Source organism: Schistocerca nitens, chromosome 2 (genome assembly GCF_023898315.1).
Source record: "Schistocerca nitens isolate TAMUIC-IGC-003100 chromosome 2, iqSchNite1.1, whole genome shotgun sequence".
Taxonomy (NCBI): Eukaryota; Metazoa; Arthropoda; class Insecta; order Orthoptera; family Acrididae; genus Schistocerca; species Schistocerca nitens.
Genome location: NC_064615.1, coordinates 575502926 through 575527400, shown reverse-complemented (window position 1 = coordinate 575527400; position 24475 = coordinate 575502926).

The window sequence follows — 24475 nt, the reverse complement described above, 5'->3', positions numbered from 1 at the left end:
GCCTGTTTCAATATTAATTTCATCTTGGATAATATTGATTACACTAAAAGTACTAGTTAAGGGCATTGTTGTCAAAATTTGGTTTCTTCCTCATAGTAATAACACCAACTAAAAATGACATAGTGCAACGGTGACTGATAATGTATTCTTATTTCAGCCGTCTTTCATGAAACTCAATACTACATGCTTTATCTGACTATGATGGTCGTAGGCAGCATTAAAGCATCTGCATCAGTCATGGTTTGTTAGAGAAGAGAGGAAGTAGAGTTACTCAGAATCATAAATACTTACTAAGTAACATCATTCAGATATAACAATTTACTACATTAATAATGGGAATAAGTTTTCTAGGGACACAAAGGAGATAAGAATTAAATATATAGGACACTTTTAGCAAAAAATCAGATTTGTCACTTGGGGACGTCAGACAGAAAATCAGAAATTCCAAGATATTCAGAACAAAGTAAAAGAGTGTATTCTAAGCACTCTGATATTTTATCAGATTCTTTCGACTTAGGTATTCAGGTATGTAATTTCCAGTTCACTCCATTGCTCATATTAACCAGTTTTTAACTATTTCAGATTGTAGACATGATGATAATCTCTAAAACGAGTAAGGTTATACATGGTGTATACAACCTGGGACAACCGGGAGATCCGGGAAAAACCTGGGAATTTTTTCATCCGGGAGAAAACCGGGAATTGTTTACAATTCCGGGAATTTTTCATTGTTTTAGTTTTCAGCTAAATTTTTGTGATTTTGAGTGGTAAGAACCAATACTCTAACAAAGGACATTACTGTCCCCCGATACTGCAGAATAACACTGCAGTAACGAAACATTAACGAGAAAAAAAAAAAAAAAACGTAAAATAATCTTAAGTTGCAAAGGAAATGCGCCGTATACAACAACAAAAGACAGTGCTCATACAAGCGTCTGCCAACAGCAAAATGTGTCAAATGCTTTTGGAAGACTATGCAATAGCTTCATAACAACAACTTGTCTCCGATGACCGTGACGTGACAACTGTTTGAATTAGATTCCTTTGAGCAGTTGCGGGCGGGCTCTTGTGCATGCGTAGTTGAGTTGCGTATGAGTACTACCTTCTCTCGCTCCTTGTTACAGAAGTGTGGCTTGGCGCCACTACCTAATATTGCCCCGGTTCGGAAATATAGTAAATCCGGGCCTGATGCACAAAGCAGTCTGAGTTGTGGTGGGGAGGTGGGTCGTCTCCACGTGACCTGTATTTACGTTCACTGAATTTGTTGTTTCCTCTTCGTTTATTGCTTTCACATTAAATGATAAAACGGATTTTTGTGACCGGGAGATATCAAATGAATTAAAATACGTTCGCATTATTACAGATGGCTAAAATATGTCATTAGTTTCAGATTTTCTTTCCACCTTTCTGACAGTCAAGCATTAATTGCCTTGCGGAACGGTGAAGTTATCTTTGTCGATTTGTTAAAGAGATTAGGCTTTTATTAATCTTTTCTGCTGAGGCAGTCAGTTTATTTGAAACTAACTGTTTAATTCCACACTGTTGGTTAGTTTCAGCTGTTTGCTGATTTCAAGTGCACGTATGCATTATGCCATAATAAAGAACCAAACATGAGATAATACAATACTGGTACTCCAAGAAAATTTACATCCGAATCTGGACATACGAATGTGCACTTTAAGCCGAATTGTGCATTTTAGTATGGTTCACGAAATTCTCTTGAAGTTTCCTTTGATGTCTTGTTTATTTTATGACATAATATAAGATCTTTTAACGAACATATGGCCTTCCTGCGTCATCGCGTGGTGAGCACTGTTATCTGGCGCTCTCTTGCAACTGCTGAAACGAACCTATTTCTAACAGGTAGCGGCAGAATATTTCAAACGGTGGTTTGAAAAGCGTTACATACACTAAAAGCAAATTTCCTTTTACGGAAGATGAGCTATGTGCGAGAATGTATGAAGAATTTCTTAAATAACAAAGCGTTTGACTCTCGTTTAAAAATCAACTCTTTGAGGACGGCCATTTAGAAGAATTTCGAGCTCCGAAGATCACACATTTAAGTCGTTATTAAAAATTTTACTGGCACATTTGTATGATGTATCTTAAAGTGTATCACGCGCAGAAAAGATCAACATTATATGTGGAAGCTTAGCTTCTCTTCCTGCTTGTTAATCTTGGAGACCAATATTATATGTGCATGCTGTGTATATTAATTTAAACCATTAACTTTCCTTATTTGTGTTTTCGCGCTACTTAAGAGTGATCTTGCTATTGGCTGACTACATCACATGTCCTATGCAGTCATCAGCTGGCGAGATCACGTGACATGAGTGATGAGTGGCTTACAAAAGCGCATCACAATCTCGATTTCAATGCTTCGGAAAGTTACATGCGGTATTTGGTGGAATTCGAATTTATACCTATGTAGTACGAAACTATGCAGTGTACATATTGCTGCACATCAGAGGTGTTTCAAAAGGTGTTTTTCCCCCCTGAGTTTCGTTTTCTAAAGTGGCGGGAAATCCTACATCGGTATATAAAACCATAAACATTCAAAGGATTGATGAGTATTACAATGCCAAGGAATTGCATACGGTCACTTAACATGGAAAAGTGTGTTTTCGCCAGGGAGATAGTGTATTTTTAACCGGGAAATCATGGAAAAATCTGGGAATTTTTTTTCCTTGTCCATGTAGACACCCTTGGTTATATAAATTTTTGGCAGCTGGATGTTAAAAAAGGAATGGAATGAGTTTTTTTTTCAAACCAAATACTCTTCTTGCGCCATGATTTGTTATTTGTGTATTTTACACGAATTGCTTACAGTGCCTCCTTCTGGCTGCTATTGCATACCTTGACTTGTTCATCAGAATCAGATTTATGGAACATGATGTATCAATGAAAGAATAAAAACAATATCAATAACAAAAACACCATAGAAAATTACTTAAAACACAAAAAATACAAGAAAACTAATCAGGAAAACCAACCTTTCCTTGCTCAATTTGTTCTCACCACAGCAAGTTTGTAACAGCTGGAGCTGACCCAATGAACTCTGACTGGTTATGAAACTTTATACAACAGCAATTAATAATCAACCACCTATTTCCTGGCATTGTAATGATGCATTCAGAAAAAGACTCATATATAAGGAAACATAAATGGCTTTCAAGCAGCACTATTGCAGCTGAATGGCAGCAGAGTAGTGGGAAATTCCGCGAAGTGATGGAGTTTAAGAGCTCTTCTCGACCATCAAAACCAAATTTTACTATTTCAATCCACAGAAGACCAAAAAATCTCCAGCAAACAGGTCACAACACGTGGAAAACTACTGAAAGAAGGAATGTGGTACACTAGTGAGCAGAAATATTAAAATGCCGTGTATGGCTATTATATCACTTCAAAGCAGCAATAGGTCCCAGTTCAAGGGAAATATTTACAGGCAAAAATAATTTTTAGGATGGATTTAGAAGAAGTCAAGAAGAAAAACAATCCTAACTTCATTGAAGGAGCCCACAAACCGTACAAGGTAGCCAGATCGACAGCAGCATTACTGTAAGAGGCAGGTGAAAAGGAATTGTGCTTGGATGGAGAATTAATAAGTTTTCAAATTCCCTCATGGACCTGCTGGCAGCTGGAGAAATAATTTGCACAGGAGAGAAAAACAGTAAGTCCTCCAGTTTTTGTTTTAGTCTGTGCCTGATAACTCACAAGGCGTATTTGAGATTTTATGAATTTAGAAACGTCTTTATCATCAGGGTTTTCAACAAGCATATCTGAAATATCTTGAATTATCTCCAATATGTGCTGTTCATTTTCAAAATTTGAAGATGCAAGGTTTTCACAGACTTCAGTATATCTCCAATCTCATGAAAATTATTCATTCTCATAGGAAATTTATATATGTTCCACAAACTATTTACTAAAATTCCTTTACAAAAAATGAAACTTCCAACATTCCATTAATACGAGTAAATACAGAATAACACAACTGAGGTACAGATGATGATTAACAACGATTAACAAAGATTACCCTATCTGTCTTGATGATGATAACCCAGAATTAAGAAAAGTAGATTCTCTGCCTCCCCCCCCCCTCCCCCGCCCCCCATTAAGTGAGATATATTGAAATAATTTTATTTTCACTTTGGTATTGCTAGGCTGATTCACACTTTCTTTCCTGGCTTGGTGAAACTGCTTTTTTTCGTCAAAGTAGCTTGCTGTCCAAACAATACTTTCCAGTTGGAAATTTTTTGATAAATCTGTAACAGCCCAGCAACAGTAAATATTGCCATCCAATATCAAAACAATTAAATTAATGACAAATTTTCTACAGACAGATACATACTATTCTTATTTGCTACGGTGCTGAATTAAGAAACAAATGACCTTGGTTCAAATGGCTCTGAGCACTATGGGACTCAACTGCTGAGGTCATCAGTCCCCTAGAACTTAGAACTAGTTAAACCTAACTAACCTAAGGACATCACAAACATCCATGCCCGAGGCAGGATTCGAACCTGCGACCGTAGTGGTCTTGCGGTTCCAGACTGTAGCGCCTTTAACCGCACGGCCACTTCGGCCGGGAAATGACCTTGGTACTCTATACATATTTATTTTAAAGACAGTTGACAGATGTGGCGCAATGGAAACAAATAACACATTACAAATGTCATTATTTACTTATCCTTGAATAATGTGTAGGCACAAAATCCTATCTGAGTGTCACAGTGAGCCAACGATTTCTCAGTTTCTCGTATTTGGAAAATCGTAACACGTGCATTTTCACTTCTTGTTGGGATTTACAATTTCCCTGGCAATAGGGAAGAGCATTTATATCCCATACTTTAAACAAAAACTGCGGGCCTGTTCTAAGTGTCACACAGGACTGCGACTGTAAATCATTTACACTCACGTCGACGGCTTGTACATGTACGAAGTCACATAGGATCCAACCGTGCCTCCTGGGTACTTTACTTTTTCATCAGGCAGTGTACCCTGAGAGTATTACTTATAAACTAGAGAAAACAGTTTTATTTTAACCGTTATGTCGCGTTACTTCGTTTCAGCAGCTATAAAGTGATAGATGACAGAATTTTGAGTTCGTCAGACATACATCATCAACTCTCGAAAAAAAAATGAACGTATAATCACTGAATATGTTTTGTTTTAGGTGAAATAATACCGATCGGCGTCCTTACTAGCTCTTACTCCCTGCAAAGGAGAATTATCTTCATAGCTGCTTCGCTTACCAACAGTACGCAAAGCTACTTGGTCAATATAATCTGCATAATCATGTCGGAAGATATTATTTTGTAATCATACTGTTGCATTTGCATCAACATAAATTCTGGAGCAAACGTACCATTTTATCGTTTAAATAGTCATAAATCTTATTTCCTATACATCGATGAGCCAAAACATGATAACCACCTGCTTGAAAGCTTGTTCGTCCGTCTTTGGAACGAAATACATAACTGATTCTACGTATCAGGCATCCGACAGTTTCTTGGAAGCTTTGTGGAGGTACACGGCATAACATGTTTACGCACAGGTCATGTAATTCGTGTAAATAACGGGCCGCTGATTTGCGTATACGGTGATGGCGCCTGACAGCGACCCAGATGGGTTCAATAGGATTTACATCAAGCGAATTTGGCCGCCGAGACATTAACGTGAGTTCACTGTAATGCTCCTGAAATCACTGTAGCACCGAAACCGAGACAATTATACCGCTCATAGATGGCATCAAACATGAAGGGTTGCAGGTGGCTCGTAGCTTTTAGAGTGTCTTCGAGTGCTACCACAACTCCCACGTATCGCAGGATAATATCTCCCATAGCATAATACTGCTCCCACCAGCTTGCGTCCGTGGTGCGGTGCACATTTCGAGCCGCCGTTCACCTCGAAGACGGCGTCTGTGGAGACGACGAAAGACCTAGTGTAGGAAAAATGTGATTCACCCGAATAGAATTCCATTGATCGACAGTTGAACCCCGAAGGTCCCGTACCCACTGCAGTCGTAATTGACGATGTCGTTGGGCCAACATGTAAACACGTAAGGATGGTCTGCTGTGTAACTCCATGTTCAATAATGTACGATGAACAGTGCTCCGAAACACTTGTACGTGCACAAGCACTGTGCTCTTTCGGCAGAGATGCCTCAGGTCACCATCCGTCCAACTCTTCAGAGCAGACAAGCTCAATCATGGGAACATTTTCACTTTTATCAAATATGTAACATTCTGGCAGTCTATACGAATTTAACATGAAATTAAATTTTGAATAACGAAATTCCAATAAAATATCTTCCCGTATAGTTTGTGGTAACTCCAATTGATAAACATCCAAGGCATTTTGAAGTCTTCCACAAACGGCAATTCGTGCAAGTTTGTACAAAGTTTCCATTATACAGAAATGTACTTACTATTTCCGGCAGCTCGTCAGAGACAATAGACGTTCTCGCAGTGGATTCAGAGGACATACTGTGAAGACAACAATTTTATGCCCCTTATATACTGGATTGGTTGCTAAGCAATTTCAGTATTGAGCGCCTAGTGTTAGATTCACTGTTCTACCTCTTTCCGTAGATGCTCACGGCAGTATCACGTCCACATTCGACCGGCTTCGCCGTTTTCGAGATACTCATTCACAGGCTTTGCGTGATAATAATATGCCCTTATCTCAGTGGGTTTCCACATTCGCAGCCCATATCTTCGCTAGTGTGATCCCCCGTCTATGTCTGCCCTGCTTAAATGCTTTTGTTACCACGTCACCTGCCCGCAATGCCACCAGCCGGCATCCAACGTCCGGTAGGCAGCGGTCACAACGTTTTGGCTTATCGGTGTATGTCGTGATGGATTAAAATGATCATGTATAGCATATTATGGTTTCTTACGTTCGCGAACTAAACCCTTGCATTCTCTGCAGTTTTAATCATTGTTACTGCTGTTGTCATTTTATAGCAGACTGAGCGAATTGGCGAAATGGTCATTGCATTCCTCTCGGATTCGGTAGGCGTGGAGTTCAAATTCCCATCCGACCAACCAGACTTTATGCTATTCTCCCAAACCAATCAAGGCATATGTTGAGATGGCTCCTTGGAAATGACAAGGCCGATTTCCTGCTACAATTTTCCCAATCTGAGCCTCTGCTCCGCCTCTAATAACCTCATTGTCGACGGAACGTTAAGCCCTAATCTTCCTTCGTGCCATACTACACAAGGAGTCCCACGCAATGTCGATACTCCTAACTCATTAAAAAATGTTCAGGATGATTCCAACAAGTGACAGTATGTGCGTTTAGGTTATTATGCTGTAAGTTTAATGTTAGTGAATATCACACAACCAACCAAATACATTCCTTTTACTCACAAATAATTGAAATATGTATTTAAAAAAAGCTGAACAGTTTACGAAAAGAATGCAGTATCCCAGATCACTGTACCTGGTCAAATATTTCGCAGAAATATTCGGAACAGGGCTAAATGTGAAGCTGAATCTGATGGCACAGCAAAATTTCTGCAGGAACATTGCTTCGTCAACGCGGTTTCGACAGCCACTGGCCTCATATATTGCTTGTACCTAAGATGCTTTCCCAAGAGATTCACTTAGGCACTCATTTAAAGTTATTTCACTACACTGCTATTTTCAGATAAGTCGGATTACAATAAATATGTACATAGATTCACACCATTTATTCGTTTTTTGGTCATCATGACCGCCTTTAGGCATATTGTCGGAACAGGAGCGACAGTAAGACATATCGGTCAAATGCGGTTCTTGGTTCTTGTGTCCCTAACGAACAGCACAATCAAAGATAAGTACAGGTTTATATGCGATATATTACCACGCAAAACAGTTTTCTATAATTTTTTATGTCCATCCATTATTCTAAAGGCTTTCTCTCAGTTACTACAACTCTAAACTGTTCCAGGTTAAAGAAGGAAGGAAGATTAGGGTTTAACATCCCGTCGACGTCGATGTCATTAGAGACGGAGCAGAGGCTCGGACTGTGTCAAGGATGAGGAGGGAAACCGGCAGTGCCCTTTCAAAAGAGCCATTCTGGCATTTGCTAGGAGCTGTTTACAGAAATCACGAATAAACCTAAATCTGAAAGGGCTGACGAGGGTTTCAACCATCATCCTTCCAAATACGAATCCAGTATGCTAACCACTGCACCACGTTGCTCAATAGCATTTCAAGAGGATTGCTACATGGCCTATTATCCCATGCTTGGTATTTCATAATGTGTTCCTTAAGAGTAGTAGAATGGAATGTACTGTTGCCTGATACACGCTTCTGTTGTCCCGGAGATGTTTCTGAAGAACGGGGGCATAGTGCCCGAAAAACGTCCTGAATAATACTCGTAGATCAAATAAGGAGATAGTCGCGATGGAATTATTTACCTGTCTCCCATTACCATACTGGAATCCACAAGGTGCTGCACCACTTTCTGCAGTGTATTCTTGGTTGTTTTACTTTTTTGACAATAGGACAGGAAGAATGATTTGTAGTGGTCTGCGTTACGTAATTTTTTGTTAATTTTATTCAAATAAGCTTCCTGCTGTAGACGTTTAAATCTTGTAAAGCAACATCTGTTATTGTTGTATATTGGTAACTGTCTGATTTTTGCAGAGTGTGAAGTTCGTTTTCATTTTTGCTATTATATTCTACAACTTATTATCGTTAAAAACAACTAAATTGAAATTCAGTTACATATATTTTACCTCTCTTGAGAGTATTATAAACAAACGAAAAAATACATATCTGTGACTGCAATATGGATTACTACCTGGAATCTGAAATAGTTGTTGGTAAAGTAGAGCGTTCTTACACGAACCAGTAACAGTTGCAGACATTTGCGGTAAGAAATATTTTGATTTCTTTCTCATGTCCTCATGGCAATCCATACATAGCCCTTTCTGTACAAGCGATAATAAAGACATTAAGCCGCAACGTCGAAATCTTCGTGCATCCTGTCTGCAAAACGAAGTAGTATAAACTACTGTTCTAATGTAGTTTACAAGTAATGGCCTGTCCTTTTACATGTACGGTATTCATTTGCTCGTTTGTGGGATTTTCATAGCAGCGCACAGTAGGCTGTTTCAGATTCTGGACTGGAAACGGAGTAAGCTACAACGGGCCATGAAATATGGCAAAAAGCTAAATTTTTTTCTATACTTGTTAATGTACACTCACACTCATAAATTAAGGCTAATGATGATACATGGTTAAACAACACTCTGGTGGGCAGTTTGTGGGTTTAAATCATGCGGTGCATTTGACCTGTGGTCGTCGCACAGTGGTGCTGGCAGCAGTCCACACACGCAGAGGTGTGTTGGTGCATGTCAGAGTATGGTGCAGCGAGTAAGTGTGCAGACGTTTTCAGACGTGCTAATGGTGACTGTGTGTTGAAAATGGCTCAAAGAACACATATTGATGACGTTATGAGGGGCAGAATACTCGGGCGACTGGAGGCTGGTCAAACACAACAGGGCGTAGCACGGGCTCTCCGTGTGCCACGAAGTGTGTTCTCAAGATTACGGCAACGATTCCAGCAGACAGGAAACGTGTCCAGGCGCTACACAACCTTCACAGTTCACAGTTTGCAACGCCACAAGAAGACCGATATCTCACCATCAGTGCCCGCAGAAGGCCACGAAGGACTGCAGGTAGCCTTGCTCGGGACCTTACCGCAGCCACTGGAACAGTTGTCTCCAGACACACAGTCTACAGATGACTGAACAGAGATGTTTATTCGCCTGGAGATCTGCAACGTGCATTCCACTGACTCCTGGCCACAGGAAAGCCCATAAAGCCTGATGTCAAGGACACAGTACATGGTCATTGGAACAGTGGTCCCAAGTTATTTTCACGGACGAGTCCAGGTATAGTCTGACAGTGATTCTCGCCGGGTTTTCATCTGGCGTGAGCCAGGAACCAGATACCAAACCCTTAATGTCCTTGAAAGGGACCTGTTTGGAGGTCGTGGTTTGATGGTGTGGTATGGGATTATGATTGGTGCACGTAAACCCCTGCATGTCTTTGAGAGAGGAACCGTAACAGGTCAGGTGTCTCGGGACGTCATTTTACACTAGTATGTCCGCCTTTTCAGGGGTGCAATGGGTCCCACCTTCCTCCTGATGGATGGTTACGCACGGCCCCACCGAGCTGCCATCGTGGTGGAGTACCTTGAAACAGAAGATATCAGGCGAATGGAGAGGCCTGCCTGTTCTCCAAACCTAAACCAAATCGAGCACGTCTGGGATGCTCTCGGTCGACGTATCGCTGCACGTCTTCAAACACCTACGACACTTCAGGACCTCCGACAAGCACTGGTGCAAGAATGGGAGGCTATACCCCAGCAGCTTCCCGACCACCAGAGTATGCCAACCCGTTGTGCAGCCTGTGTACGTGTGCATGGTGATCTTATTTCATTTTGATGTCGGGGTACATGCGCAGGAAACAGTAGCGTTTTGTAGCACATATGTTTCGGGACGCTTTTCTCAACTTATCACCAATACCGTGGACTTACAGACCTGTGTCGTGTGTGTTCCCTATGTGCCTATGCTATTAACGCCAGTTTTGTGTAGTGCCACGTTGTGTGGCACCACATTCTGCAATTATCCTTAATTTATGAGCATGAGCGTATTTGTGTTGCATGAGCAAAATAATGGAATCTGTCGGCTTAAGAAATTAAAAGGTTTTGAAAGCCGAATTGCTAACGAATTGTCTGGAAGATGTCCAGAATATAATGGTAGATTATTCTGAGGAGAAACCAGGCTCTATTATAGAGCAGTGCTCAAATGGAACTTAAAACTGAAACGGCAACAATGACAGATATGGGGGCGGCGTGTGTAGGCAACGGGAGCGCCTCCAACGGGGAAATAAGACTTATCTTACAAAATATGAACGAAATCAAGCAAGACTCTGACTGAAAGTTTGCAAGTACGAATTAATCTTTTACAATTCTGTACCAAAAGTTTACAGATTTTAAAAGAAGCTTTTACAAAAATATCTTCGATGGCAAACGAATTTAATAAAAGCGTTAATTCTTGGTGTAGTAAGCTGGAACAGAAAGCAGAGACCTGGCATGAAGACTGTATTTGGAGGACTCAAGAAATGACGACGCATTGGAGCCTACAGATGAGATAGTCTAACGATGATTGTAGTAGCAGACAAAAATATGTAGAGGAGCAGTGCACACCAGTTACATGATCTCTAACAACTTACTGCACAACAAAGCATGAAGGCCTGGAAGCCAAATATGCTGAAGGTTACTGATTATTATTTGTCTATTCTGTAGCTATATCAAAGATGTGCCGATTAATGCGAAGGGGGGGTAAAATATAAGATTTCTTGGTGATGACTGATGTGATGTAGGTAGTAGGGTTTGTATGGAGCATGTAGATATAAAATTTGGTTGTTACTATGAAGAATATGTAGGGGATAGCATCTTATCATCAGGATAATTCTGGTAATGTAATAGAATACAATGTTTACATTTGCAACTGATGTTGTTAAATTACCATAGATTCCATTGTGCATGAATAGGACAAAATGTAAGCTGGATAAATTATATACATCACAACTTGCATCATTCTGCGTATCAAATCCTGAACTAAATGCTCAGTTCAGAGCATTTAGTTTTATGAGTTTAATTTTTCGTAATTTATTTACTTATTTACACGTCAAGTTCCGTAGGGCTAAATTGAGGAGTAAATCTCCAAGGCCATGGAACTTGTCTGTACATGAAATTACAACATAACAGTAATAACAGATAAAAACAAAATGGTTATGAACCCGAAAAAAGGTCAATCCATAAGTTGAAGTAAACGCAGTCAACAATACAAGAAGAATCAGCTTAATTTTTCAAGGAAATCCTCGACAGAATAGAACGAGTGACTCATGAGGAAACCCTTCAGCTTCAATTTTAAAAAACGTGGATTACTGCTAAGATTTTTGAATTCGAGTGGTAGCTTATTGAAAATGGATGCAGCAGTACACTGCCCACCTTCCTGCACAAGAGTTAATGAAGTCCGATCCAAAAGCAGGTTTGATTTCTGCCGAGTATTAATTGACTGAAAGCTGCTTATTCTTGGGAATAAGCTTATATTGTTAACAAGAAATGACATTAAGGAATATACATATACTGAGAGGCCAACGTCAAAATGCTCAGACACGTGGACAGGGGTCGACAAGAGGTTCATGAACTTACACCACTTATTGCCCGAACTGCCCGTTTCTGAGCCAAAAATATCCATTTAGAATGGAAAGAGTTACCCCAAAATATAATACCATACCACATAAGCGAATGAAAATAAGCAAAGTGGACTAATTTTGCTGTTGAACGATCACTCACTTCAGATACCATTCGAATAGTAAAAATGACAGCATTAAGTCTTTGAACAAGATCCTGAACGAGGGTTTCCACAACAGTTTACTAGCTATCTGAACACCTAGAAATCTGAACTGTTCAGTTTCTCTAATCGTATGCCAATTCTGTGAAATAAAATTGCCAGGTTTTGTTGATCTGTTTGTCAGAAACGGTAAAAACTGAATCTTATTGTGATTTAGCATTCGTTTATTTTCTACAAACCATGAACTTAGATCATGAACTGTGCTATCTGAAAACAAGATAATGTTGCACACATGATCCTTTACTACCAAGCTAGTGTCATAAGCAAACAGAAATATTTTAGAGTTACCCGTAATACTAGAGGGCACATTATTTATATAAATAAGAAACAGGAGTGGCCCCAACACTGATCCCTGGGGCACCCACCCACTTGACTGTACCCCACTCAGGCTGCACATCACAGCCATTCTCAACATTGTGAATAATGACCTTTTACTGTCTGTTGCTTAAGTAAGAGGTGAACCAATTGTGGGCTACTCCTCGTGTTCCGTAATAGTCCAACTTCTGGAGCATTAATTTGTGATCAACACAATAAAACGCCTTAGTAAATCAAAAAATATACCTAGCGTTCGAAATCTTTTGTTTAACCCATCCAATACCCCACAGAGAAAAGGGAATATAGCATTTTCAGTTGTTAAATGACTTCTGAAGCCGAACTGTGCATTTGATAGCAAATTGTGTGATTTAAAATGATTAATTATCCTTACATACGCAGCCTTCTCAATAACTTTAGCAAACACTGATGGCATAGAAATAGGTGTAAAATTGTCTACATTATCCCTTTCTCCCTTTTTGTAAAGTGGCTTTACTACTACTTAAATCGTTCAGGAAACTGACCTTTCCTAAAGAAAAAATTACAAAATATGGCTAAATACAGTGCTAACATGTGCAGCACAGTACTTCAATATTCTACTAGGCACTCCATCATATCCATGAGAGTCCTTAATCTTCAGTGATTTAATTATTGACTCACCCTCCACCTTATCTGTATCACAGAGGAGTATTTCAGATATCTATCTAGGAAAGGCATTTGCCAAGAAACTTATATGATTCCCTGCTGAAACTAAATTTTTATTTAATTCACCAGAAATTCTCAGAAAATGTTTGTTAAATACCGTACATATATCTGATTGATCAGTAACAGAAATATTTTTACTACGAACTAACTTTATATAGTCGACCTTGTGCTGCTGACCAGACACTTCCCTCACAACTGATCATATGGTTTTCATTTTATCCTGCAAATTAGCTATTCTAGTTGCATACCACATACTCTTTTCCTTCCTAATTACATTTTAAGCACTTTATATATTGTTTGTAATGGGCTAATGTAGCTTGATTGTGACTACTTCTAACATTTGATATGATTCCCACTTTGCTCTACATGATATCCTTATCCCACTAGTCAGCCACCTGGGCTGCCTATTACTGCTAGTACCCCGTTTAGAACGTTATAATGGAAAGCAACTCTCAAAGAGCATGAGAAATGTGTTAAGGAAAGCATTATATTTATCTTCTGTGTTACTGGCACTATAAACATCCTGCCAATCTTGTTCCTTGACAAGGTTTAAAAAATTCTCTATTGCTGTTGGATTAACTTTCCTACAGAGTTTGTAATTAAATGTGACATTTTTTGAGTACTAAAGCCTTTTAGTGTTACAATGTGTGCATCATGGTCTGACAGGCCATTCACCCTTTTACTAACAGAATGCCCATCTAGTATTGAAGAATGAATAAAAATATTGTCTACGGCTGTACTACCGTTCCCCTGCATCCTAGTTGGAAAAAACACAGTCTGCATCAGATCATATGAATTTAGGATATCTACCAACATCTTTTTTCTTGAACCATCATATACATACGAAATTTATACTGAAGTTACCACATATATTTAATTTCTGGTACTTCCTGCAAAGTGAATCAAGAATCCTCTCTAGCTTGAGCAGGAATGCTCTGAAGTCAGCGTTAGGGAACCGGTGAACAAGAACAATTAGAAGTTTAGTTTCACTAAATTCAAGTGCCCCTTCAAAACATTGAAATGTCTGTTCAGTGCAGTGTCGTGATACGTCTATAGACTCAAATGGAATACTGTTTTTTACGTACATAGCCACTCCCCCTTCAGCCAGCTAATCTGTATCCTGGTAAGGGAAGCCTCTGAATTGTCAACTTATTTAAATGGTGCTCGATATACCAATAATTTCAGAAACAATGTCTATAAGCAGTTCACTAACTTTATCTCAAATACTTCTTATACTTTGATGAAATAAGGTAATTGGTTCTCTGCTTGGAAACATGACACCCTCTGAAGGTGAGCCCTTAGTTAGAGGGACTTACTTTAAGCAGGTGTACCTATCAGCGGACTTCAGTCTAAAAACTACTATGGGAATTTTTCCATGAGTGATCCCACCACCACCAACTACACTGTCACCTATAAGGTTTGCCTATTGAGGTTCAGCCCATGCCTAGTTAAACCCGATCCACTGATACACCCATCTGGCACCACTGAAATGTAGCCCATACCCTCTGCCATCAGCCCCATGTTAACGCGCCTAACAGCCGCATTAAGATGAGGCCGATCATGACGCTGAAACAGTTGCACGAAATGCACTTTAGTGCCACCAGTTTGAGTAGCTGACTTTACCAGGTCACCACCTGCATCATATTCCCCATCCCTATCAAGACTGTTCCCTGCTTCACCCACTATCACTACCCGATCCTCCTTCATAAAATACCTACACAACTCCTCTATGCTGTCAGTGACCCGAGCCAATCTTGCACTATGCTTCACAATGCTGGTAACCTCGTACTCACTCCACAACACTTCCTGCAACTGCTGGCTCAAGCATCTGCCTTGCGAACTACCTAGCAGCAGAACCTCCTTCTTTCTGTTAGACTCTGCAACCTACCTAGGCCTCCCAACTGCTGAGGACTGCTGCATGTTCCCTACATCTACAGCTACAAACAGCTACAAGAAGCTTCTCTCCACTCAACTTTGACAGTTGGCCAAATCTATTACATGTGCGCAAAGCATAACTGTCTGAATACCTCCTCTTCCAAGCTGCCTTCTTTCCAACTGCCAGTTCCCACAACCCACTACCCTTCACCCTTCTCAATCTATCTAGTTCCTCCTTTGCGCGTTGTAACTGCACCTGAAGGGCTCAGATCTTAGGTTCCTGCTCCTCTATCAACTTATTTCTGCTACAGATTCTGCATTTACAGGAGAGGATCTCGATAGAATGCCCACGGGCTTCCCCACTGCATTCCCCCCAATGAAAAGACTTTGAACAAATCCCACAGCGTAACCCACTTCTCACAAACCCTCGACAGAGCCCACACTTCTCACTCACGGTAAAATTTTATAGTTACTGGAAAAAACTATACGTCTACGTTACCAAAGTTCAGTTTCACAAGTGGAACTATTTATAGAACTAACAATAGCGGTCTCGGAATTCTCTGTCTAATAAAAAAGCAACTACTTCTATTAATATTACTACGCGACAGCTAATACCAATACCAACAAAACTTCACAAAATTTGTAGCTAAAACCAAAAATTCAAGCGGCCCCTGGAACACTGAACGAAGTTAAAACACTGAATAAAAATTTTACCGAAATATTTCACTAGAAACAATAAGAAACGTCAGCTGAAAACTAAAGCACGAAATTTACTAAACGACTTCAATGCACAGAAAACTCTAAAAAAACCGTGAGCGAACGTTTCCAAAAGTTTATTAAATCGTTATTTCGCCACAAACAGCACGAAACACCGCTGAAAACTAATAAATTTAATAGCTGTATAACAGTACACAAATAACTTTGTCAGTCACAAACAGCACGAAACTCCGCTGAAAACTATTAAATTTAATAACTGTATAACAGTACACAAATATCTTTGTCACTACTTAGCTTTATAGCCGCTACAGCTGTACTGTATGCCGCAAAATGTAAACACACTACTGATGTGTGAGGCACAGAAGAAAGACATAAGTCCACTCACGAATAACTGACCACTCGAGTCAGTAACACAGGAAGAAATACTGAGATTAATGAAAGTCCACTAATAAGTTACTTTTACAGAAAATATTAACACAAATAAACTTTGTAATAAGTAATTAAAGACTAAAACTGTATAAAATATTGACGAGCAATTTCAACAGCAGTCAAGCAAATGGGACATCACACCAAACATCAGTTTTATTTGTTTGTCTTAGCTTGGCAGCTAGTTTCAGGTTCATGTTAGAGTGAATGTGACACATGACTGTCGTGAGACGCTGAGCAGCAGACTGGATGTTAATTTGTACTATTTTGTACGTCCAGAGAGTTGGATCTGTCCTCAACGAGAACAGTGAACGTCACTGAGGAGGTTCTTGGTGCTGTGTAACAAGATAACAGAATATGGTATGTGATGACAATGGACCCAAGAAAGGAAGAACGTGTTAAAAGAGTGTGGTATTATTCTGTTAAAATTTAAAGTAAAATTGTTTAACAGAGCTCTCTGTTTCTGAGACGAGTATTTTCTGGTTGAAATCGTTGCTGCTCTGAAGACGTTTCTTATTGTTTGAACCAGTCCTTTTCCTGTAAATCTTATTTGTCAGAGATGGGACCCCTGTTTTTCTTGTAACAGGTGGTTTGAAGAATATTCAGCAGTTCCCTGAAGCTGCTTGCTACTCTATTATAGATGGTTAATTGCAGACGTGCAGGGAGAATATGAATTGTATGAAATATAAAGACGGGAAAGTAGAAAGGTGGAAGGAGTATACGGAGGGTCTATACAATGACGATGTATTTGAGGGCTATATTACTGAAATTGAAGATAACGTAGATGGAGATGAAATGGGCGATATGATACTGCTCGAAAAACTTGACACAGGACTGAAAGACCTAAGTCGAAACAAGGCCCCAGGAGTAGACAGCATTCAATTAGAACTACTATTAGCCTTGGGAGAGTCAGTTCTCAGAAAACTCATCCTCACACAACTCTACCATCAGGTGAGCAAGATGTATGAGACAGGCGAAATACCCTCAGACTTCAAGAAGAATATGATAATTCCAGTCCCAAAGAAAGCAGGTGCTGACAGGTGTGAGAGTTACCGAACTAGAAGTTCAATAATTCATGGCTGCAAAATACTAACACGAATTGTTTACAGACGAATGGAACAACTGGTACAAGCCAACTGGAGAAATGTTGGCATACGTGAGGCAATACTGACCCTACGACTTATCATAGAAAATAGATTAAGGAAAGGCAAACCTACGTTTCTAGCATTTGTAGATTTAGAGAAAGCTTTTGACAATGTTGATTGGAATACTCTCTTTCAAATTCTGAAGGCGGCCCGGGTAAAATACAGGGAGCGAAAGGCTATTTACAATTTGTACAGAAAGTAGATGGCAGTTATAAGAGTCGAGGGACATGAAAGGGAAGCAGTGGTTGGGAAGGGAGTTATTCAATCTGTATATTGAGCAAGCAGTAAAGGAAACGAAAGAAAAGTTCGGAGTAGGTATTAAAATCCATGGAGAAGAAATAAAAACTTTGAGGTTCACCGATGACATTGTAATTCTGTCGGAGACAACAAAGGACTTGGAAGAGCAGCTGAACGGAATGGACAGTGTCTTGAAAGGAGGGTATAAGATGAACATCAACAAAAGCAAAACGAGGATAATGGAATGTAGTCGAATTAAGTCGGGTGATGCTGCTGGAATTAGATTAGGAAATGAGACACTTAAAGTAGAAAGGAGTTTTGCAACTTGGGAAGCAAAATAACTGATGATGGTCGAAGTAGAGAGGATATAAAATGTAGACTGGCAATGGCAAGGAAAGCGTTTCTGAAGAAGAGAAATTTGTTAACATCGAGTATTGATTTAAGTGTCAGGAAGTCGTTTCTGAAAGTATTTGTATGGAGTGTAGCCATGTATGGAAGTGAAACATGGACGATAAATAGTTTAGACAAGAAGAGAATAGAAGCTTTCGAAATGTGGTACTACAGAATAATGCTGAAGATTAGATGGGTAGATCACATATCTAATGAGGAGGTATTGAATAGAATTGGGGAGAAGAGGAGTTTGTGGCACAACTTGACCAGAAGAAGGGATCGGTTGGTAGGACATGTTCTGAGACATCAAGGGATCACCAATTTAGTACTGGAGGGCAGCGTGGAGGGTAAAAATCGTAGAGGGAGACCAAGAGATGAATGCAGTAAGCAGATTCGGAAAAATGTAGGCTGCAGCAGGTACTGGGAGATGAAGAGGCTTGCACAGGATAGAGTAGCATGGAGAGCTGCATCAAACCAGTCTCAGGACTGAAGACAACAACAACAACAACTTATATTTTTGCGTAGTGTTTAAATGGCTTCAGCAGATAATAATAATAGTAATAAGTGTCAATTTGTTACATTTGAACACTTTCAAAAATTGTTGTTTTGAGTTTCATTTTCATATTACTTTTCTTGAGTTTTGCTCCTCATTCTATCCTCATCAAAATTTTTGGAGCTTATTGTGACAATGCAAGTCACAGCGTCCGTTGAAATGCAATGTAGTTAAATATGTGATCAGAGTTTACTTTATGTAACTTGAAGGTAGAGGGGGGAGGAAACATGGGAAAAGGATGGAACTATTGATATAAGCCTCATCGGGAATTTACACGTAATCAGCGGTGACGAATGAAAATGAAAAGGACAGACACCAGGCATTCATATAATAGGTTATGTTACAATATTGTAAAGAATGCACCTTTGCAGCTGGCAGAAGAGCCGTCACGCAATGCATATTGGATGGAGCTCTTCGGAACAAGGAGTATCAATTCTATTTTTGGTGACCATGTGGGAAATATCTCTTGTGTAGTATAGTAACCTACCACCCCATTAAATGTGTTCAGCGCAAGTGAATGTTTTATTTCGACTTATTAGAAGTATTTAAAATTAGTTTCTAGTTATTATATTAAAAGTGGAACAGAACAAACATACTTTACTTTCAAAATGTCTGTGAGGTGATAATTTCTGTTACTAGTATATTATTTGTGCTCTTGTCTTAGTGGACAGAAACGTGTTGATATGTAAAGTCTTACTGTTGCTAAATCTCACAGTATGAAGCTAAAAAGATACAGATAATAATGATTATTTGCACTTGGAGAAGCAGCGAGACAGAGAATTATTTTCTTTTAATGACGCTAAAAGGTATGGAATGGATATATGTTTAGTTTTTTGTGTATTAAAAGGATGTTTAATGTAAATATCCATTATTGCATGATACATGATTTGAGTTCTTTAGAAAGCTTTAGCAGCTTTGACTTCTAGAACTTATTTTTCGTGAGTAGGGTGTACTTCAGTGGTAGCAGTGGAACGATGTGGCACAGTAGAAAAGGAGCTCAGAGTGAAATGCAGTCATAGAAAAAGCACTTGCAAAGCAAAGGCGGTACTGTAGCGTAAGCGATATTTAATGGGTATCACGGAAGGATTATAATAGAATAATGTAAAAAGAGTAATAGAAACTTGGCCTAACGATTTGACTTTCAACTGTGATGTGGCTCTGAAGTAAACTGATATTGTTTCTCTTTGTTTTGGAAACAATATGTATGGACATTATCTTTGTGTTGCCTTGTGGGTGCGGAGTGAAACGCGCCAAGGCTGATCGCCTTGAGCGTTGTGCCGCTTTCTGCAATGGAATCATTGTTGTTTTTCTTTATTTTATTGAAAGTATAGCAGGACAGCAGTTTATTGTTCCGTAAATGTTTATTAATTGTATTAAAATTAATGATTTTACTTTATTGTGTTACCACAGCCTCATAAAACGCTTTGAAAAATATAATCGTCCTTCGACTGTACAACCACGATCTAGATTTCGACGTTTTCAGGTTATTAGATTTGAGTAAATCGCATTTTATCATGAAAATACATATCTTCGGTTATATAAACCACTTTTGACAAAAGTAAATGCGAGAACATTTGTATAATAGCCTAAACTACTGGCAATTATCAGGACTTATTCACATGACATGGCTGTGGAGTAAAATGGACGACCAAATCGCAGATTTAAAATTCGCTACAGTGCCTTCTGCTCAAGTCTAATGATTGTTGTTACTTGTAACACTTGAAAATGGCGAAGGCCGAAATCTAGATTATGGAATAAAACCTGTTGCTCAGTCAAATGGCGGATTATCTTTCAAAAAGTTATTGAAATTAGCTCTCTCATAAAAATATTAGCAGTATACTCCATAACTGATCTTCCCCAAGGTCGGCTTCTACCAGCTTTTCCATTCGCCTGTAAATAATTGGTGTCAGTATTTTGATGACGTGACTTATTAATCTGATAGTTCGGTAATTTTCACATCTGTCAACACTTTCTTTCTTTGGAATTGGAATTATTATATTATTCTTGATGTCCGAGGGTATTTCAGTTGTCTCATACATCTTGCTCATGGTAGAGTTCACCTGCGTACTGTTCCATTTCCATAATATTGCCCTTGAGTACAGCGCATTGGTAGAGACCCTCTGTATACACTTTCCACCTTTCTGCTTTCCCTTCTCTGGTTAGAACTGGATTTCCATCTGAGCTTTTGATATTCATACAAGTGCTTCTCTTTTCTCCGAAGGTCTCTTTAATTTTCCTGTAGGTAGTATCTATTTTACCTCTAGTGATATATATGCCTCTTCATCCTTACATTTGTCCTCTAGCCATCTCTGCTTAGCCATTTATCACTTCCTGTCGATCCCATTTTTGAGACGTTTGTGTTCCTTCTTGCCTGCTTCATTTACTGCATTTTTATATTTTCTCCTTTCATCAATTAAATTCAATATCTCTTTTGTTACCCAAAGATTTCTGCTAGTACTCGTCTTTTTACCTACTTGATCCTCTGCTACCTTCACTATTTCATCTCTCAAAGCTACCCATTCTTCTTCTACTGTATTTCTTTCCCCTCTTCTTGTCAATCGTTCCCTAATGTTTTCTCTGAAACTCTCTAGAAGCTCTGGTTGTTTCAGTTTATCCAGGTCCCATTCCTTAAATACCTACCTTTTCGCAATTTCTTCAGTATCAGTATGCAGTTCATAATCAATAGATTGTGGTCAGAGTCGACATCTAATACTTGAAATGCCTTAGAATTTAAAACCTGGTTCTCAAATCTCTGCCTTACCATTATATAATCTATCTGAAAGCTTTTAATGTCTCCAGGACTCTTCCACGTATATAACCTTCTTTCATGATTCTTAAACCAAGTGTTAGCTATGGCTAAGTTATGCTCTGTGCAAAATTCTACCAGGCGGCTTCCTCTTTCATTTCTTACCCCCATTCCATATTGACCTACTACTTTTCCTACTCTTCCTTTTCATACTATCGAATTCCAGTCCCCCATGTCTATTAAACTTTTGTCTGCCTTGACTATCTGAATAATTTTTTTTTTTTTTTGTTGTCTCATCATACATTTCTTCAATCTCTTCGTCATCTGCAGAGATAGTTGGCATATAAACTTGTACTACTGTGGTAGGCGCGAATTTCGTGTCTGTCTTAGCTACAATAATGCTTTTACTATGCTGTTCGTAGTAGCTTACGGAAATTCTGTCTTATTCATTATTAAACCATCTCCTTCATAACCCCTATTTGATTTTGTGTTTACAACCCTGTATTCGCCTGACCAGAAGTCTTGTTCCTCCTGCCACCGAAATTCACTAATTCCCACTATGTCTAACTTTTACCTATGTTTTTACCTTTTTAAATTTTCTAATCCACCTGCCCGATTAAGGGATCTGACATACCTCGCTCCGATCCGTAGAACGCCAGTTTTGTTTCTCCTGATAACGACGTCCTCCTGAGTAGTCCCCGGCCGGAGATCCGAATGGGGACTATTTTACCTCTGGAATATTTTACCCAACGAGACGCCATCATCATTTAACCATACAGTAAAGCTGCATTCCCTCGGGAAAAATTACTGCTGCAGTTTTCCCTAGCTTTCAGCCTTTCGCAGTACCAGCACAGCAAGGCCGTTTTTGTTAATATCACAAAGACAGATCAGTCAATCGTCCAGACTGTTGCCCCTGCAACTACTTAAGGGGCTGCTGCCCCTCTTCAGGAACCACCCGTTTGTCTGGCCTCTCAACAGATACCCATCCGCTGTTGTTGCACCTACAGTACGGCTGTCGTATTGCTGAGGCACGCAAGCCTCCCCACCAACGGCAAGGTCCATGATTCACGGGGTGCGGGGGGAGGGGGGGGGGGATGATATCGTTATGATTTTAATCTTTTTAAAATTATATCGTTATGAGTTTGAAAAGACTATCGTCGCCTCAGAATTTCGGCAGGTAAAAACGTTGCGGGTGTTAACTGTACAGCAAATAGCTCGCCTCGTTGGATATTAGCACTTAGTGCCAACTTGCTTTGGTATCTTGAAACGATTACGAAACATTACGGTGTTCATTACAGCTTAGGGTATTGTAAAAAAAAGTACTAAACAATGTACTGATACAGAATATCATAATATTGAGACATACACTATCATCGCTAAATAGATCACTAGGTGGAGATTAATCGCGGAGAGAATTTACTTAATTAAACTTTAATTCGCCGACTCAGCATGTGCTCCCACGATAGCATTTTGCAATAATGGTAAACGTGATAATTCCTCAGGATTATCGTCTGGTTTCAACGTCACACTAGTGCGTGCCATCGAGTAACAGGACTGTCAAGAGATTGTAAACGTAGGTCCAGTCGGCAAGACAAGATCCAGAGCGTGCGGCGAGGCAAATACAAACGCGACGGGCGGAGAACCGTTTTGGCAGAGTCACGCGCGGTTTCGTGGCCCGTCCATCCTATGGTCACTGGGCGTTGCTGGCACCGGCCGCGGTGATGTAACGGGAGTGCTTGTTACAGCTAACGAGAACTCAGAGCCTTCAAAGAACCGTAATATCATAACGAACTCGAACGCGATCATCGGGCCGGCAAGGCGCCCCACCACAACTGACAGCGAATTGCGGTGCTAAACGCTCGCTGGGTCGAACGGAACTGGAGCTTTCCCGTACTTCATCAGTTACATTATCAAAGTCTGTCATAGCTGTGTACACAAATTCTGCGGTGTCACACACAATGAAGATTTATTAATACGTTTCGTAGGTTAAGAAAGGCAAACGCAGTGATACTTTTCAACAACAGAAAGACTTGTAAACATTGTACATGAAGTGGTTCAAATGGCTCTGAGCACTACGGGACTTAACTTCTGAGGTCATCAGTCCACTAGAACTTAGAACTACTTAAACCTAAGTAACCTAAGGACATCACACACATCCGTGCCCGAGGCAGGATTCGAACCTGAGACCGTTGCGGTCGCGCGGTTCCTGACTGTAACGCCTAGAACCGCTCGGCCACCCCGGCCGGCGTACATGAAGTAATACTTCAGTTCTAAACAGTAATAATATCCGGAAATCATACATAGGATTGCGAAAATTTGATATTTTTTTATTACGATATCTTTTAGTATCGACATTTTTGTAGGAAATAGAACAATGGTGTACGACGATTTCTTGTATCATATTTGGCTGTAAAAGAAGTATTTAGTGTGGCAGATCTCTAAACGTAGTAGTGACACATAAAAAGTAAAAAGCTAAACTCCTACCGAACAGACCATGAAGGCCCAATGGTACCGACCGGTCGCCGTGTCATCCTTAGCTCATAGGCATTACTCCAGGCCGTAAATCAGTTTCCGAAACCGGAACCGCTACTTCTCCATCAAGTAGCTCTTCAGTTTGCCTCACAAGGGCTGAGTGCACCCCACTTGCCAACAGCACTCGCAAACCGGATGGTTACCCATCCAAGCGCTAGCCCAGCCCGACAGTGCTTAAATTCGGTTTTCTGACGGGAACCGGTGTTATCACTGCGGCAAGGCCGTTGGCGTAGTTACATACAGGAAAATTAAAAAAGACGAATGTTTTCTTTGGAGAATGTTTTCGTTACAGCTTGAGTTATCTGACTTTACCTGTTAGTAAAAGTTATAAAATCATGAAACGGCACATAAACAAGGAAACAAAGTGTCAATTGCTCCGCTGCGTCTGAAATATTCCGTTGAATCGATGCTGA